The sequence below is a fragment of the Labeo rohita genome, chromosome 8 (genome assembly GCF_022985175.1).
Source record: "Labeo rohita strain BAU-BD-2019 chromosome 8, IGBB_LRoh.1.0, whole genome shotgun sequence".
In the NCBI taxonomy this organism is placed as follows: Eukaryota; Metazoa; Chordata; class Actinopteri; order Cypriniformes; family Cyprinidae; genus Labeo; species Labeo rohita.
Genome location: NC_066876.1, coordinates 37,309,444 through 37,330,151, shown reverse-complemented (window position 1 = coordinate 37,330,151; position 20,708 = coordinate 37,309,444). Strand labels below are relative to the sequence as shown.

General features: G+C 32.4%; 1 protein-coding gene across 3 annotated transcripts in view; it reads right to left on the bottom strand.

Annotated features, from left to right (window-relative positions):
- Window positions 1-15,304, bottom strand: part of ccdc120a (coiled-coil domain containing 120a) — a 44,081-nt gene extending 28,777 nt beyond the window's left edge. For all 3 annotated transcript variants that reach the window (XM_051117030.1, XM_051117028.1, XM_051117029.1), the window contains exon 1: window positions 15,005-15,304. The gene's annotated coding sequence lies outside the window, so the exon portion shown is untranslated. The remainder of the gene's footprint in view (window positions 1-15,004) is intronic.
- Window positions 15,305-20,708: the final 5,404 nt, after the last annotated feature.

Here is a 20,708-nt window from a genome sequence, read left to right as displayed (position 1 = left end):
GATTCAGATAATGGTGCTAAACAGGGGCATGTGTGGCGTTGCTTTTCCATATGAAGGTCAATTGGGACCAAATGGCATCGAATAAGGTTTGTACACGGCCTGGAACATGTAAGTTATAGTAAACATCTTAAAGGGATAGTTCACCCAAAAATAAACATTCTGTCATCATTTACTCACACTTTATTTCGTTCCAAACCTGTATGACTGACTTTCTGTTGAACAAAAATGAAGATATTTTGAAACAAATTTGGTACTAAACTATTAAAAAGCCTGTTTCCGTCACTGAATAAAAAAATTTAAAAAATGACTTTTTTTCTCAGAATTGCATGATAAAAACTTGCAATTCTCACAATTGCAAGTTTATATTGGGCAATTCTGACTTTTTCTTCATAAACTCGCAACTGCAAGAAAAAAGTAAGAATTGCAAGTTTATATCTCACAATTCTGATTTTATAACTTGCAATTGTGAGTTTATAAAGTCTGTATCTCACAATTCTGATATTTTTTCTCAAAATCATACTTTAAGTCATACTTGCAAGAAAAAAAGTCAGAATTGTGTGATATAAACTTGCAACTGGAAGAAAAGGTCAAAACTGTGAATTTATATCTTACAATCCTGACTTAATAACTTACAATTGCGAGTTATAAATTCGGAATTGTGTGACATAAACAAATTTTTCTAGAAAAATTTGTTTATATCTCACAATTCTGATTTTTTTTCTTGCAAGTATGACTTTTTTCTCAGAAGTGATATAAACTCTCAGTTGCGAGTGACAAAGTCAGAATTGCGAGTTATAAAGTCACAGTTCTGACTTTTTTTCTCAGAATTGCGTGATATAAACTCAAGTGAGAATTGCAAGTTTCTATCTCACAATTCTGGCTTTTTTTTAAAATCATGAAATATAAACTCGCAACCGCTATCTCAGTATCTGAGTTATCTCAGAATTGCATGATATAAACTCACAATTCTGACGTTTTTTTAGAACTGTGAGAGGTAAACTTGCCATTTCAAGTTCTAAAGTCATTTTTCTCACAATTGCAAGTTTATATCTCACAATTCTGATTTTTTTTCTTGCAAGTATGACTTTTTTCTCAGAAGTGATATACACTCTCAGTTGCGAGTGACAAAGTCAGAATTGCGAGTTATAAAGTCACAGTTCTGACTTTTTTTCTCAGAATTGCGTGATATAAACTCACAATTCTGACGTTTTTTTAGAACTGTGAGAGGTAAACTTGCCATTTCAAGTTCTAAAGTCATTTTTCTCACAATTGCGAGTTTATATCTCGTAATTCTGACTTTTTTTCTCAGAATTGCATGATATAAAAACTGTTTCTGACGTTTTTTTAGAATTGTGAGATGTAAACTTGCCATTTCAAGTTGTAAGTCAGAATTGCATGATATAAACACATTTTTCTTGCAATTTATATTTTGCGATATATTTTATCTCTCGAGTTTATATCTTGCAATTCTGACTTTTTTTTTCAGAATTGTGTGATATAAACTTGAGTTTATATCTCACAATTTGGACTTTTTTTTAATCGTGAGATATTACCTCGCAATTGTGAGTTATATAGTCAGAATTGCATGATATAAACATTTTTCTCGCAATTCTTACTTTTTTTTCTCAGAATTGTAATATAAACTCACAATTGTGAGTTATAAAGTCAGAACTGCAAGATATAAAAATCACAATTCTGCCTTTTTTCTTGCAATTTGGACTTTTTCTCTCAGAACTGTGTGATATAAACTTGCAATTGTGAGAAAAAAGTCAGAGTTTATATCTTACAATTATGACATTTTTTTTTTTTTTTTCCGCAATTTTGACTTTTTTTTTCCTCAGAATTGTGCAATATAAACTCAGTTGCGAGTTATAAAGTCAGATCTGTGAGATATAAAGTCAGAATTCTGACTTTTTTCTCAGAATTGTGTGATATAAACTTACAATTGCAAGAAAAAAGTCTGAATTGCGAGTGTATATCTTACAATTCTGACTTAACTCACAATTGCAAGTTTATATGTCATAATTCCGACTTTTTTTAGAATCATGAGAAATAAACCCATTATGAAGTCAAAGTTGCGTGATATAAAGACATTTTTCTCACAATTCTGACTCTTTTCTCAGAATAGCGAGCTATAAAGTCCCACAAAGACTTTTTTCTTTCAACAAGAAAAAAAGTTTACATCTTACAATTTTGACTTAATAACTTGCAATAGTAACAATTCTGAGAAAAAAGTCAGAACTGCAAGAAGAAAAGTCAAGAGCAAGTGTGAGAGAAAAAGAGTTGTGAAATTTTCTCTCAGAATTCTGCCTTAATTTCTTAATAAACTTGCAATTCTGAGAAAAAAAAGTCTGAATTCTGATATAAAAAGTCGCAATTACTTTTTACATTTTTAAACGCTTTTACACTAATCAGTAGTTGATGGCCATTGACTTCCACAGCGAGGGAAAAATACTATACAAGTTATAAACATTCTTCAAAACATCTTTTGTGCTGAACAAAAGAAAGAAACACATATAGGTTTGGAACAACATGAGGGTGAGTAAATGATGACAGATTTGTCATTTTTGGGTGAACTATCCCTTTAATGTTGTCTATTGCTCATGAAAACACACCAAGCTTTGATGAAATAAAAACAAACCAACAATAAACAAAACTGAAAGGGGCATAATCAAACACACAATCCTAAAAATTTTGAGGTTTTCCATGAAGACACCATTTCCCAAGATCCAAAATGTTCAAAACAGTCATTTCTCTTTTGAGGAAGACAGGAAATTTGGTAAACCAAGCATGTTATTTTACTCCTGAGAGCTGCATAATTGATGCCCTTTAAATAAAAGGGGATGTCATTCAACATACAAATTAAAGGTGAAGTGTGTGATTTCTGCGATTTGGCAACAAATGGTACTGCAAAAATAATGATTGGTTTTAAACAAGTTTCAAGAACATCTTCTGTTTTCTTACTTAAAGGAGAAGTCCACTGCCTGAACAACAATTCACAAATAACTTACTCACCCCCTTGTCATGCAAAATGTTCATGTCTTTCTGTCTTAAAGAAATTATGGTTTTTGAGGAAAGTATTTCAGGATTTTTCTCCATATAATGGACTTCATTGGTGCCCCAAATTTGAACTTCCAAAATGTAGTTTAAATGCAGCTTCAAAAGGCTCTAAATGATCCCAGCCGAGGAAGAAGGGTCTTATCTAGCGAAACGATTGCTCAATTTTTTCGGAAAATAAAAACGTGTATACTTTTTAAGCACAAAAGCTGGTGTAGCACAGGCTCTGGGATGTGCGTCCACGATGCTACGAATTAGTGATGGGTCGTTCTTGAACAATTCTTTTATTTTGAACGAATCTTCAATGTGACTCTGGAAGAGCGAGTCGTCTCGGGGAGTGATTCGTTCAGTCGCGCATGTGCAACATCCTATTAGGTTCTGTACTGGAATTAGTTCACCTGTTTTGAGTCTTTGTGTTTTTCGAGTGGTTCGTTCATCTTATGGGGCGTCACGTGATGAACGAACGACTCAAACCCGAAAACTTGTCAGATAAGAGGCGAGGTGAGCTAATCACAGACTAAAGACCCAGGCAAACAATGGTTGAATATTTTCTGTTTCTTATAGCATTATAGTTTTGTCTTGTTTGTAGTGTGATCAACGTTTGTGTAAGCAGTAGATGTGTTAGGGAAGTAACACGTAACATTTTAATTATATTTTGCTAAAGTGAACGAAATGATTTGAAAAAAGATTTGTTCATTTTGCTGAACGAGACTCAAAGATCCGAGTCAGTAAAATGATCCGAACTTCCCATCACTACTACGAATCACGTCTAAGTTGATCGTCTGTGTACTGAGTATGGTGAAAAACTCCATCTTATTTTCTCCTACAACTTCAGAATCGTCCGACATCGTCGTAGCTTTTTGTTTGTAAACAGCGTTTGACTTACTTGCACTTTCTTAGTCTTTGCACGTTCGCTTTGTAAACACTGGGTCTGTAGTTCCACGTGACCTTTCGACCTGATTCAATAGTACGTAGCGTCGTGATCGCACATCCCAGAGCCTGTGCTACACCAGCTTTTGTGCTTAAAAAGTAAACAAATTTTAATTTTCAGAAAAAAATGAGCGATCGTTTTACTAGATAAGACCCTTCTTCCTCGGCTGGGATCGTTTAGAGCCTTTGAAGCTGCATTTAAACTACATTTTGGAAGTTCAAAATCGGGCACCAATGAAGTCCATTATATGGAGAAAAATCCTGAAATGTTTTCCTCAAAAACATAATTTCTTTAAGACAGAAAGACATGAACATCTTGGATGACAAGGGGTGAGTAAATTATCTGCATTGTTGTTCTGGAAGTGGACTTCTTTAAGGCATGTTCACACTAAGAACGATAACTCTAGAGATGATTACAAGAACCATCTTAGCATCCAGTCCATTGGAAAATAATGTTCTGTTTATCTACTCAAGCTTTTTACATTTCTAATTGGTTGACAATGTTTTTCACACTTCACTTTAACAGTACTGAACCAATCAAATTCCACTTTGTTCTCTACTGATTTGATCTGGTGCACAAATTACCACTGCAGAGACTCAGGATCAGGTTTTCTCTTTGGTTTTATGTGGTATGTAGTAAACTCTCGCCACTTTGGCCTGACCGCATGTTTCTATGTTTAACAGCCAGCAAGTCTCTCCAAAACCAAATTCATAGTACCAGTGACTAAATTTCGTCTCAAGAGACTGGGAGTTTTCTTCACGGTGAACATCAAAACACAATGAAAAGAAAGCAACCCAACTTCCGAGTCTCGTGAGGCCATTGGTTTCAGTTTAACTCATGCATGAATCAGGTCCTGGCCTCGCACAGGTCAGGTGACGCCGACGAACCTTTCGGTCATGTTGAACTTTTGGCACAGTTCGTAAAGGAAACACGGGCCGTTGAATGCTTACTGCAACGGTGACATCACGCACCATGCGGCTACAGCTGGTCACGAAACCAGTCCAAGGGGTCTCCCGAGGGTCCCGAAAGGAAACACTAGTTAGTTCACACCTTGATGCTTATTGCTTTTCAGCACACCAGTAACTTAATGATATCTCATATCCTTCTCTTTCTCACCGCTTTTAAAAAATCTGCTGGGCGGGGGCACATTTCCTCTGACTGGCAGCAACAACAGCTCCGGCTGAGAGGAGTCAGGACGGCTGCAGACAGCAGATGGTCCCAACATATGAACTAGCTCCCCCCTATTTCACAATCCTAATCTGAACCTAAAGCAAAGACCACAGATGAAAAACTAGGAATGATGCAAAGATACTGCTGAGTTACTGAAGGTGATGATATTTTGAGGAGCTGAGACTATATTTTTTGCTGATCCAAACCATCTGCAGCCGGACACTGCAAAACTCCTCCTGGGTGCTGATTTCATAATACGTAAAGGTTTTGATTTAGTACTTTTATTCAGCAAGGATGCATTCAACTGATCAAAAGTGAGAGTAAAGACATTTGTGATAATACAAATGATTTCTATTTCAATTAAATGCTCTTTCTATTCATCAAAGAATCCTCTTGAACAGATGATTTCTGAAGGATCATGTGACACTGAAGACTGGAGTAATGATGCTGAAAATTCAGTATTGCATCACAGGAATAAATCACATTTTAAAATATATTCACATGGAAGTCAGTTATTTTAATTTAAAATATTTTTTCACATTTTTACTGTATTTTTGATCAAATAAATGCAGTTTTGTTGTGCATAAGAGACTTCTTTAAAAAAAAAAAATTGTAATGGTAGTACAGTTGAGGTTAAAAGTTTACACACACCTTGCAGAATCTGCAAAATGTTAATTATTTTACCAAAATAAGAGGGATCATACAAAATGCATGCTATTTTTTATATTTTTAGTACTGACCTGAATAAGATATTTCACATAAAAGATGTTTACATATAGTCCACAAGAGAAAATAATAATTACATTTACAAAAATGATCCCGGTTAGATTCTTAACACTGTGTTGTTCCTGAATGATCCACAGCTGTGTTTGTTTGTTTAGTGATAGTTGTTCATGAGTCCCTTGTTTGTCCTGAACAGTTAAACTGCTGCTGTTCTTCAGGAAAATCCTTCAGATCCCACAAATTCTTTGTTTTTTCAGCATGTTTGTGTATTTGAACCCTTTCCAACAATGACTGTATGATTTTGAGATCCATCTTTTCACACTGAGGACAACTGAGAGACTCATATGCAACTATTACAGAAGATTCAAACACTCACTGATGCTCCAGAAGGAAACACGATGCATTAAGAGCCGGGGGTGAAAACATTTGATTTTTAAAGATGTGTACATTTTTCTAATTTTGCCTAAATATCATATGTTTTTCCATTTAGTACTGCCCTTCAGAAGCTACAGAAAACATTTACATTGTCACAGTTAAATTTACCGTGATCTTCAAATTCGGGCTCTTAATGCATTGTGTTCTAGTAAACAACTGCTTGGCTACATATCTTTCCACAAATTAACTGTAAATTTGCTGTAGTTACACAGTTTTTGCATGTGCATGTGTATCAAATTTTATTTTTGGATCTGTTATGCCGCTCTAAATCATTCTGTCAGATGCTTTCGTCACATTTAGGATTTATAGTGTATGCGTATGCTCTTTATAAAAGATGTTTATGCGATGTGCACACAAATATGTAGTTAAAACAGAGCGCAATGCTTTCCAGATGATGCACTCAGTCCCTCTGCATGTTTATCGACATAAACAAACATGAAAAACGAAGCTTGTTGGACACACAGAACAGGTGTGAGGGTAAACACGGTGTCCAAATTTAGTGCGAAGAGAGCCAAAGCACTCATTGTGCTGGCACAATCACGACCAGACGCATTCATGCTCAAAGGTCACGTTCGGTCACGATGCTGCTTTCATCATAGCGCAGTTTAAACATGCAACGATGAATTTCTTTCTGTTTGCAAAGCCAGCAAATGTCCTCATTCAAATCAGAGCATCAGTGGAAACTAAGCAAGAAACATGGGTCATTCAGAAACAGATTTGGAGAAATGTAGCACTGCATGAGTGAATGGGTGCCGTCAGAATGAGAGTCCAAACAGCTGATAAAAACATCACAATAATCCACAAGTAATCCACACCACTCCAGTTCATGAATTAACATCTTATAAAGTGAAAAGCTGCATGTTTGTAAGAAACAAATGCATCATTAAGGTGTTTTTAACATCGCTTTCTTACAAACACACAGCTTTAAACTTCATAAGATGTGAACTGATGGACTGGAGTGGTGTGGATTACTTGTGATGTTTTTATCGGCTGTTTGGCCTCTCATTCTGACGGCACCCATTCACTGCAGAGGATCCTTTAGTCATCTACTAACAGTGATTCATGCTGGTTGCCTAAATAAAAACGTACACTGGTATCTTGGCTTCACAAAGCGCTGAACACGTTTCTCCAGCATGCTCGTAAAAGACAACAAACAACAAGTGCACCGTAACAATTACGTCCCCCACATGAAAACCTAATCATAGTGCTTTTGTTAGGCCACGGATGATAAGTGATGCTTTTATCTCACATCCAAAGACCTCTATGCACATAAAACTCTTTCAAGTCAGATGATGGGTAGGAAATGCGGTCCCATGGGGGACGGACCGCAACAACTACCTGTACATCTGGAAGACACATGTTGCACAAACATTCATCTGAGGGCGTCTACAACATCCGTCCACCGCTGGACAGCACGAAAACCATATTTCGGGAGGTTTCTACAACAAAAGCCCTGCCTCTGAAATTTGTTTCACAGCCAAGGCATCTTACTGAATAAGCATTCTAGATAACAGCATAAAGCAGACGGCCTTCAGAGGCTCGAATCTGGCACCGACGGTAAGCACTGCACTGCTGCAGCACATAAAGACCACACAGGGATTGAGGAATCTATCCCAAGCATCAATAGTCTAATTCAGGCTTTCATAAGAGTGATTTCGAATGCAAAGGCTGCTCGAAATCAGAGCACTGTGTGTGCGGCAACATTTTTTATGGGCTCCTGATGCCCGGAGAAAATTTACAGCTTTCTTTGAAGTCTTTGAACTCGGGAGCGAAAATTTGAGCAATGAATCAATGCAGGTAGAGCAGAGCACGTTAAAAATAATGACAACTACTTCAGCAACAAGTAAAACTCAGAAAACACAATGTCTAACATTTTTAAAGATTTATTTTTGGTTGAATTACTGGTTTTAGAAACTAAAATTGAAATAAGTTCAAAAATCTTTTTTAAATGATATTTTAAAATAATATTTAAAAAATAACAATAATAATAATAAAATTAAAATTACATTTAAAACTTAACTCTAAATACATAATATACAACTACATTGTGAAATTTAAAAACACATAAAATAGCATGACAAAACCTTTTAAAAAACCTAGAATTACACCTACATTGTAAAAGAAAACACATAACAAAATAACATAAAACCCCAAAATGTAATTCAATTCCAAAAAGGCAAAACAACATAATTTTTTTTTTAAATAAATAAATAAAATTACAACTATATTGGGATATTAAAAACACATAACAAAATGACATAAAACTCTAAACATAATAAAATTTAAAAAACTGAAATTACAACTACATTATGATATAAAAAACATAACAAAACAACATAAAACTCCCAAAAGTAATACATTTACAAAAAAAGTATATATATATATATATATAATATATACACAATTACAATGTGATATAAAAAAAACATAAAATAACAAAACTCCCAAACAAAATTAAAAAAACTAAAATTTCAATATAATAAAATAAACAATAAATAAATAAATCAAAGTAGAACTATAAAATTAAAATTAAATAAATAAAATTACAACTATATTGCGATATTAAAAACACATAACAAAATAACATAAAACTCTGAAGCATAATAAAATGAAAAAAACTGAAATTACAACTACACTGTGATATAAAAAAACATAACAAAATAGCATAAAAATCCCAAATGTAATAAATATATAAAAAAAAATATAAAATAACAAAACTCCCAAACAAAATAAAAAAAAAACTAAAATTCCAATAAAATAAAATAAAAATAAATAAAACTAGAACTACACTACAATATTAAAAAACACATATTTTAAAAAAAAATTAACGTTACAACTACATTGTGATTAAAAAAAAAAAAAAAACGCATAACAAAATAAGAAAACTCCCAAATGTAATGAAATTTGGGGAAAAAAAACTTACAACTACATTGTGATATTAAAAAAACAACATAATATAAACAAAATAACATAACAAAACTCCCAAACGTAATAAAATAAAAATAAATGAAATTACAACTACACTGTCATATTTAAAAAAAAAAACACATACATAACAAAATGACCAAACATTATAAAATGAGCAATAAAAAATCCATTAAAAATTATTTAAGAAATATAAATAATAAAATATAAAATAATAATAATAATAATGATAATCATATAATAAAATAATATAATAATAAAATGACACTGATTCGTAAAGGTTTCGAGCGTGTTGCTGTCTAGCTGCTAAGGTGTTTTGAGTGGTTTCTAGGTTTCAAAAATCTCTGCAACAGCTCAGGTGCCACTTTCAATATTAGTGTATGGGATTAACCCCAAATATAGGGTCTAATCCCCTAAATTTGGGGTTAGTGATGCAACCAAATCACCTGAGCATAAGCACTAATATTAGTGGCACGCATCCTTTGCTAAGGTTCATTAAAATATTAAATAACACAATTATTTGCAATATTCAAAATTAGAAACACAAAGTGAGAAGATATATCCAGAAGGAGAAAAATGAAAGAGCATTGAAAACACGAGATAATTATGAGCGGATTAGACCTCAAAGAGAAACACGCAGCACACGGCCTTTAAAGAGACTGGGCTCATTCAAGCAGCTGGAATCATCCGGATGCAAATCGGAGCCTCATTTGAATATTCAAAGCCAATGGGAAGGATTTTGTATGTTTGTGTGTCTGTGTGTGTTTGCATGAATGTGATTGTGTGTTTGAAGGTGATCTCATCCTCTTTCAGATCAACGCTCCACTTCTGACAGCTCATGACAAGTTCACACTCTACTTTATAAACATCTGAGGCTCTCGATTTGGCCGCAAAAAGATTCTGGCTGTGATGGTGGTGAGTCAAAGAGCCATGCGGTTAATAGTGCACTCTGAGATCATTCTGGGTTGGGCTGGACTATTGGCGTCAGCACTTTTGTGTGCTGTGCATATACACCCCATTGCTAAAAGTCACTCCACCCGCCAAACACAAAACCACACCGAGAAAACGTGCTTTAATTGAGGTGCTGAATGGGCGCAAAGGTGGAAACCGCCCTGTCCGGAAGTGCTAGTGACAGAAACACAGCTAATTATGACTGCACGGTGATGTTTTAAGGTTAAATACTTAACATGCCAGCTCAATGTGCAGCAGCAAGTATAAGTAATTTATCTATTGGCTGATTTACACTACTAGTCAACGGTTTTTGAACAGTATGATTTTTTATGATTTTATAAAGAAGTCTCTTCTGCTCACCAAGCCTGTATTTATATGATCCAAAGTACAGCAAAAACAGTAAAATTTTAAAACATTTTTACAATTTAAAATAACTGCTTTCTATTTCAATAGATTTTAAAATCTAATTTATTTCTGTGATCAAAGCTGAATTTTCAGCATCATTACTCCGGTCTTCAGTGTCACATGATCCTTCAGAAATCATTCTAATATGCTGATTTGTTGTTCAAGAATTGTTTTTAGTAATTATAACCAATATTTAAAACAGTTGAGTAATTTTTTTCAGGATTCTTTGATGAATAGAATAAATAGAATAGAATATAAATTTATATTTAAATTGAACAAAAGTGACGATAAAGAAATGTATAATGTTACAAAAGATTTTTATTTCAGATAAATGCTGTTCTTCTGAACTTTCTATTCATCAAAGAAACCTGAACAAAATATCTATCTATCTATCTATCTATCTATCTATCTATCTATCTATCTATATATATATAAATATTTTTTGAGCAGGAAATCAGAATACTGGAATGATTTCTGAAGGATCATGTGACTGGAGTAATGATCCTAAAAAATCAGCTTTGAATTCACAAAAATTAATTACATTTTAAAATATATTCAAATAGAAAACAGTGATTTTAAATAGTAAAAATATTTCAATATTTTATTCTTTGTACTTTGGATCAAATAAATGCAGGCTTGGTGAGCAGAAAAGGCTTCTTTATAAAAACATAAAAAATCTTACTGTTCAAAGAGTTTTGACTGGGAGTGTAGTTCAGGGTAACTAATAGTGGATGAGTAGAGTATTCGGGAAACCTATTTGGAAACAGTCATTAACTGTAAAAACAAATTGCATACTTCATATCTAAATACTCACGAGACGAAGCAACTGCATGACTTATTGATGATGAAGACTGACAAGCAAATATGTGAGTCAAAAATAGATCACATAGTGCTTTAACCTATGATCATAAATGTAAGTAATGAATCACAAGTTCAGCATTTTTTAGAGTGAAGTCAACGGTTCTGTCACGTACTGGCATTCCAGCAATATATGCACATAATAAGTGATACGGTACACTAATGTGGCATCTTTGGGAATGTCCCACATGGCATCACAATGAGATCACATTAAACAGTTTCCTGGTTTCCTGGTGTCTGCCTAAAATTTCATTTGCTTTGCTTCCTTTAAGGTCTGTGCTCAAAAGTTTGGGGTCAGTAAGATTTTTAAGTTTTTTAAATATTCATCAAAGAATCCTAAAACAATTCTCATGGTTTTCACAAAAATAATAATAATAATGCATGTCTGTTGAGCAGAAAATCAGCATATTAGAATGATTTCTGAAGGATCATGTGACACTGAAGACTGGAGTAATGATGCTGAAAATTCAGCTTTGAAATCACTGAAATAAATTACATTTTAAATGTATTCAAACAGAAAACAGTTATTTTAAATTGTAAAAATATTTCACAATTTTACAGTTTTTTACAATTGACTTGAACTTTATGTTAACATACACTTGCGAACATACAAACAGCATTACTAAATACAGCACAAGAACATAAAAACTCCAAAAGCAGCCTGTGAATCACATAACTTCTTCAGCAACTAGTCGGGGCGGAACCACAGCGTGAACACGAGAGCGTGTCATTAAATCAGTCAGTTGTCTCACATGTGGTCACTGGACTCACACCCATCAGCAGCGTCACTCCCGTTTATCACATTTGCTGGCGATCCGGTGAGCAGCTGATTATGGCAGGCATGAAGCCAGAGTCCAGCACTGTTGTCTTGGCATCCAGATAGTGACAGTGACCCATAAACCTGACAGAGGTGGGGCTCACACAGCTGTGTCTGACACACATGTGCTGATGGCAAGCTCAGCTGAACATGACGATGGCACTGAAGCCAACTGAGCATCAACAACAACTACATACATGTAAGCATGGGTAGTATCAATATTATAATATTATAATAACATACATACTTATTAAATATAATTATTAATATAATAATTAATAACAGATAATTATCTATAGATAGATAGATTTTTATATTTGTATCATTTATTTTCACACACACACACACATATATAACTTTTATATATTATTTATATTATTTGTATACATACATAAACCATATTTTCAAACATTTTTTGTGTGTATATACATATACATATATATATATATATAACATTTATATATATATAAATAATTTATATATATAAATAATATTTTATTATTTATTTTATTATATATAAACTTTTTATTGTTTGTATTATATTATTTTTTATTTGTATACATATATAAGCCAGATTTTAAATATAAAAATAGAATTACTGTCCAAATTATATTCAATATTTTATTACTTTTTTAGTATTCATGATTTTTTATTATATATATCAAAGCATTTAATTAAAAAAACGTTTATATATATATATATATATATATATATATGTGTGTGTGTGTGTGTGTGTGTGTATAATACTATATCATTTCAATATTTTTATATATATATTATTTATATTATATGATTTTTATCACATTACTATTGTTTTATTATTATTAATATATAAACCATGTTTTACATAAAAAAAAATATATCTACTGCCCAAATTTGTAAAATATTTTATTTCATATTTATATTTGTTTGTTTATAATTTATTATTTTTTATTACACACACACACACACATATATATATATATATATATATATATATATATAATTTATTTATTTATTTTCATTTGTATTTTATTATATATAAAGTATTTTATATTACTTATTTTAGATTATTTTTGTTTTTATACATATTTAAACCCTATTTTTAAAATAAAAATATAACTATTACTCAAACTATTTTAAATACTTTGTTTAGTATTTAGAATTGTTTTATAATTTACTATATTTATTTTATTACATCTAAACTGTGTTATAATATTTATATTAAATTATCTGTATTTATTTTTCTTTGTATACATATATATTTAGTATATATTTACATACAAGATACCTACAAATTATATTCACTCAAAAATATTTCAGTCAAATCACTGATTTAGATCACTAACTCTAAGTGAAGAAATCATAATTGTGATGCTTGCCTTTGCAAATAATACTAATAAATAAAACTAATAATAACAAATGAATAAAAGTAATCCAGTGGTGGCATCATTAGTTTATGTTTTAGTATATTTAGTTTAGTTTTATCAACATGGGTTTGTAGCTTATTTTTGGATACAAGACACATTAAAACACATCACAGATTCAGCAGAACAACATTTGCTTAAAGTGAGGAAGTCAACGGGAAGTTAAATTTAACCTTGCTCCGACGTGAAGAAAAGTTAATTTATATCTATTCATTAACCTGATTGATTATAAAGACTTGCATTAAATCAAGGTTTTGTTTAGGTCTTGTTTTTAATGAACAGACTATTCCTGGTCTCAAGAGGTTATCAGCGTGCTCGAGTGTGTGTGTGTGTGACGGAGGCTGGTTTCTAGGTAGCTCTACAAACACTTCAATAATCTCCTTCAGCACAAAGCAACAATAAACTTCTTCAAGTGACACTCCAGGCAAGTCAACTCAGACTTCACTGGCAGATTTTTGCCTGGAGTGACGGCTTATATACAGACAGCTTCAAAGAGGTAGAATACGTGTTTCTTACAGCTTAGATCACCTACAGCCAAAACGCAGATGATTAAACAATATACGACTGCAATGACAGCTGCTCAGTGCAGAAATCAATATTGTTGCATAAAAAAGAAGACAGCTACAAATAAACCTATTGATAAGGTAACGCCTGCTGATCAATCTTTAGAAAAGTTGGCAGTCTAAAGTCTAACAGATCTAAGATAAATCTTCAAGGAGGTTCACCTCATACCAAACCACACAAAGGCTTTCTGTGTGAAAATCACCACTTTGGAAACGGTGAGCAAATGCTCGCGTGCTAGCGCTCAAAATGGTCAGTGTGAAGTCCAAGTCCCTTAAGGTCTTGTTAGTGCTGGCCAACCACTCCAACCAGTCCAACAGACACAACACGCCGGACCCGAGCGCCTAATAAATTAAATAATAATCCTGTCATCACATCCTCCTCCCCGAAGGGCTGCGTTTTCAGAAGTTTGGCATCCTAATGGTTTTCTACAGATGTATCCGGAGCTCATACTCATGCAAACATGGGACTGTCATCAAACTTTGCAACATATCGATCACATATCTATGCAAAATGTGATTATTCACATGAGAAGAGGTTGCAATAATCACTGAAAATGCAAAATACAACAATGCTGCCAATATAACACTCCTCTCATAAGATGTTTAACAACACCACATTATACATTACACAAAACAAAAATCACAACAAGCTGCTATTATGAAAGTAGCAATGATAAAACGTCATGAAATGTGGTAATAACATGATACATGTTCGTTTGTTTATTTCAGGCTTGTTTTAGAGGTGTTATATTAGAAATCTTACCTGTGGCATTAAATGTTTAGTCGTGATCTGCTGCTCTGTTTGGGTTTAAAGGGAAGTCAGTCTGTTTACAGTCTCTCGTGCATCAGTCTGTTTGTTATCCTTATCAGAGCAGGTAAAGCCGGCAACTGCATCGCTCAAATTCGAGGTGGAAAAAGCAGCTGTCAGTACTGAAATAACTCCACTGATGAAGTTACAACGGATAAATTGTCGCGTTTGACTGTTAAACCGGTAGTCCAACGCTGAGCCATTCAGACCCGGTGACTTTTCAGCGCAGTTTTTCGCTCTGAACTCAGCGCACTCCAGCGGACCGATCCAAACGCACGCGTACGGGTGAGTCTTAAAGGCTCGGCTTATGAATATTAATTACGTAACACGACGCCCGCGCGGGAGGTCGAACTGATTGGCTGAAAGGGAGCCCGGACGGAATATTTAATGAGATTACTTAACAAGACGCTCTAGGAGAGTTACCAAGCAACAACTGAATAATTAATATTTATCAGGTAAATATACTTTCGCTACAGTAAATTTACTGACAGTTTTTTATTTTTATTTAAATTCATCTCCATGTCTTTACACTGAAGATGTTTAGCTTACATTTAATTGGATTGCATTAAAATAAATAACCTCAGTTTCTTTTAACTCTTTATATTGCTGTGTTTAAAATGCACACTACCAGTCAAAAGTGTTTATATAGTAAGATTTTTAATGTTTTTTAAAGAAGTCACTTTGGCTCACCAAGTCTGCATTTAGTTGGTCCAAAATAACACCCAGCAAAAGCAGTAATATTGTGAAATATTTTTACTAATTAAAATAACTGATTTCTATTTGAATATATTTTATAATGTAATTTATTTCTGTGATCAAAGCTGAATTTTCAGCATCATTACTCCAGTCTTCAGTGTCACATGATCCTTCAGAAATCATGAAAATATGCTGATTTGCTGCTCAACAAACATTTATAATTATTATTATAAATATTTTTTCAGCAGTTATCTGGAATAAAAAGCTTTTGTAACATTATACACTATTCCGTTTAAAAGCATGAGTTTTTTCAGTATCAGAGTCAGTATTTTTTATTAGTATTATTATTATTTTTAATAATACAATAATATATTAACACTTTTATTTAGCAAGGACGCTTTAAATTGATCAAAAGTGATGATAAAGACATTTATAATGTTACAAAAGACTTCTATTTCAGATAAATGCTGTTCTTCTGAACTTTCTATTCATTAAAGAAACCTGAAAAAAATGTTTTCAACATAATAATAATAATAATAATAAATGTCTTTTGAGTGCAAATCAGAATATTAAAAGGATCATTTCTGAAGGATCGTGTGACTGGAGTAATGATGCTAAAAATTCAGCTTTGAAATCACAGGAATAAATTACATTTTAAAATATATTCAAATACAAAACAGTTATTTTAAATAGTAAAAATATTTCAGACTTTTACTGTTTTTGCTGTACTTTGAATCAAATAAACGCAGGCTTGGTGAGCAGAAGCGATTTCTTTAAAAACATTAAAAATGTTACTGTTCAAAAACTTTTGACCAGTAGTGTATAATAATAATAAAATTTAAAAAATAAATACTGTGATTTTGGATCTGTGGTTCCATTAAATATTAAACTTATGAATCACAGTTTCAGTGTTCATATTGCTGTTTTTAAATAATTGATATTTAATACTAAATAAAATGAACGAGTAAAAATAAAACATTGCTGTAATTACAGCACTTTTTCACACTCCGTCTCCTATTAAATGTCTCCAACACAGCTGCTGAGCTCTCCATTGTATATGTGTTTGAATCACTCATGACTCTTGAGGTTTCCAAGACGTCTAAAAGAAAGTAGAACAGCAGCCTCATGGTAATCTAGGTGGTGAAAACCGAGACCGTGTTTCGGCTACCTTCAGTTTCCCTGAGGGACAGAGCTGCGCCTTCATTTGCAAACCAATTGGCTTTAAAACAGGATTTCTATTCACATGTAAAAGACGTCATCTACATGAAACAACAGTTTGATCCTTTAAGCTGCCCACGGCTCATATTACACTGAAAAAAATGGCAATAAAAAGGTAAATAATAGACAGTTGGGTTATACATTGCACAAAACGAAACCTGTTTTTGTCTATATATTCAATGCAATTATGTATCATTAAAAATGCATTTGTTAAGAATTGAGACAACAGCCACAGCTCAACACGTTTGCTGTTAATGTTCCTGAACTTTCACAAGTAAGTGACGAACGCTGAGCGTCGGCCATTAAAAGTAAACGCTTTAAACCAATAAAATTCATTTGAGTCATTTGTGAAGACCCTGATAGCGGCGATGCATAATTAACATCTCATAAAAGGCTCTCTGAGCAGTTTTTCTGCCTTTAATCCATTAATTAGGTGGTTTGATCTTAAGCGGCTACTTTATTATACTTGACTCCCACCGTATAATTAGACATGAATTAAGGCAGGATTACAGATGGCTCGGCTTCTAATGGTCAGCGCGGTTAGCGAGCGCTTCTGTACAGGAGAAACCCGTCATCTGGGATTTACATCAGCGCCGCAGTTTAATTTGAGAGCGAGGATTTCAATGAAGGGAAGTTCAGCTGGAGATCAGAACAAAGTGCATCTCCTGCCCTTCCTGGAATTCTCCGCAAGAACGTTCTCACAACGAGTCCCGCTGAAGGAGAGAGAGACTTAGAGAAACCCTGCTGGGAGCAGACCCCTCTGCCTCTTCATCAATCACTCCACAGGACGGGACACCGGTCTCCTCCTAATGAGACTGACAATACCGCACCGGTGTCTGCGCTGTCACGGCTCCTGCCTTGTGCTTATCCAATTAACCATTACCAGAGGCTCCAATCAACATGACAATTTACAGCCTAAAATACACAAACTAATGTGACACTAATGCAAACAAATGCAGTACATGCTCTTATAGGCGGCAAAAAAACAAGCCATTTCTTAATCCATGACTGTAAGCTCTGGGGAAGTCTATATGCTCGATTTCTCCAAATGTGAACCTGTAAGCATATGCATTTCAATTGCACTCTTGTGGTGAAAAAAGGCAAAAATGATTGATGAGTCATGCCTGCGCTCAGTGTTATTTTAGTATCATTGATATATTATAGTTTTTATTATTATTTTCAATTAGTTTTTATTTTCGTATTTTCCATTTTCTTTTTAATCTTAGTTAGAATTTTGATATGTTTGTGTGTTTTTGCCATTTTGATTAGCATTTTATTTGTATTTGTTTTTTAATCTCTATATCATTTGTATTAACTTTTTATACATATTTTATACTGTTTTTTAAATACATATTTTATTTTAAAAATCTAAATAGTTTTTATTATTATTTTGAATTTGTTTTTTTGTATTTACCATTTTCTTTTTAATTTTAGTTAATTTTTTTGTTTTTGCCATTTTTGTTAGTGTTTTATTAGTATTTGTTTTTAAATGTCTCTATAGTTTTTATCAACTTTTTATATGCATTTTTCTAAAATTACATGATAATATTTTTAATTATTATTTTGAATTAGATTTTATTTTTAAAATTTTAGTTAAAATTTTGGTATTTTTGTGTGTTTTTGCCATTTTTATTAGCATTTTATTTGTATTCGTTTTTTTAATGTCTATATCATTTGAATTAACTTTTTTATACATATTTTATTTAAAAAAAAAATCAATTTTTTTATTATTATTTTGAATTAGTCTTTTGTATTTTGTATTAAAATGTTGGTATTTTTGTGTTTCTGCCATTTTATTAGTGTTTTATTAGTATTTGTTTTTTAATGTCTGTATAGTTTTATTACCTTTTTCGTATATATTTTATACAATTTTTATACAAATTTTATTAAAATTATATATTAATATTTTTATTATTCTTTTGAATTAGTTTTTATTTTCATATTTTCCATTTTCTTTTTAATTTAAGTAAAAAAAGTGGTATTTTTGTTTGTTTTGCCATTTTTATTAGTGTTTTATTAGTATTTGTTTTTAATGTCTGTAGTTTTATTAACTTTCTTATACATTATTTACTAAAACTATATATTAATATTTTTATTATTATTTTGAATCAGCTTTTATTTTCGTTTTTTCCATTTTTTTTTAGTTAAATGTGTTTTTGCCATTTTTGTTAGTGTTATTAGTATTTGTTTTTTAATGTCGACATTTTTTATTAACTTTTTAATACATATTTTATTAAAATATATATCAATATTTTTATTCTTGTTTTGAATTACTGTTTATTTTCATATTTTCCATTTTCTTTTTAATTTTAGTTAATATTTTCGTATTTTTGTGTTTTAATAGTATTTGCTTTTTAATGTCTACATAGTTTTTATTAACTATTTTTAATAATTTTTTTTTATGCAACAGTTTATATACATATTTTTTATTATTATTCTGAAGTAGTTTTTTTTTTCATATTTTCCATTTTCCTTTAAATTATAAATATTTGATATTTTTGTTTTTGCCATTTTTATTGCCATTTTATTTGTATTTGTTTTTTTAATGTCTATGTAATTTTATTAAGTTTTTTATACATATTTTAGACTTTTTATGCTATTTTATAAAATCATTTATGAATATTTTTGGTTTTATTTCAAGTATCAAAATTTCTAAAAGGATGATTTACATAACCTGACAGCTCAAATAAAAACCGTTTCGAATTGAAAAATGTAAATAAGCATTTTATCCAAAATTAGCAAATTTCTGAGGGAAAAAAAACCCTGAAAATAATTTCCTGCAAACATAATTTTGTTTTTTTAAAAATAATTTTATGCAAGTCAATATAATTTATATTGAATTATATCAAACTTATTAAATAACTAGTAAAATAAAGAAAGAAAGAAAGAAAGAAAGAAAGAATAATCAATATTTCCAACACGGCAGCTACAGCCTCAGCGCTTGCACTGTTTTATCTGTGTCAGCACATTAAAATGGGGTCAAAAGTATTTTAACATTGAAATTCTTTTAAAAAAGTCTCTGTTTAAGAATCAGTACCTGTTAAGTAGATCAGTGAGCTCTTATCTGCAGTGCTGTGACCACACAGATAAACCCAGCGCTCTCCCCACTGTGAGCGTGAAGCTGTGGATTAGTGTAGAGGAGCATTTAGAGTTTGGATCTGAGGGCTTTTTCCCCCAGATTACTCCTGAAGGGGTTTAAGAAAAGAAAGACGGAGAGAGGAGCGAGCCAACTGGCGTGAAACTAAAAGAGCAGCATTAAATATGTCAGAATCAGCTGTTACCCCAAGATCTCCCTCCTACGCTGCCTGGCCGCTGTGGATCTATTGTCTTAGACTTAGTAAATCTCCTGCGCTCCTATGAAAACTCACACATCAAAGAAGTGAGAGTGCGTTTGTTTGAATCTGCTAAAAAATGCAGTACGAAAACACAACTTTATGTATAGTCTGCACTTAAGTCTTGGTGTACCAGTATATGAATAATTAAAGTTCTTTACACATCATTACGGCTTGGGATTTAGATGTTATAATGAGCAGTTCAGCTCGCAGGCCTGGAAACACGGCTTTGTTTCATCTCATGCCAACACTTAAGGAGCACCACTGACAATCCCTCTCAGTCCGTTTCTTTCAGGAACGGATGGGCACCGATGTTGTTTTTGCTCTGTTTTATGTTGGGTTCTTGAATGGGCAGCTGTTGGGTTTAAGGTCACTCCCTTTGGGCAGCATTTGTGGTCTTGGCTAATGACAAA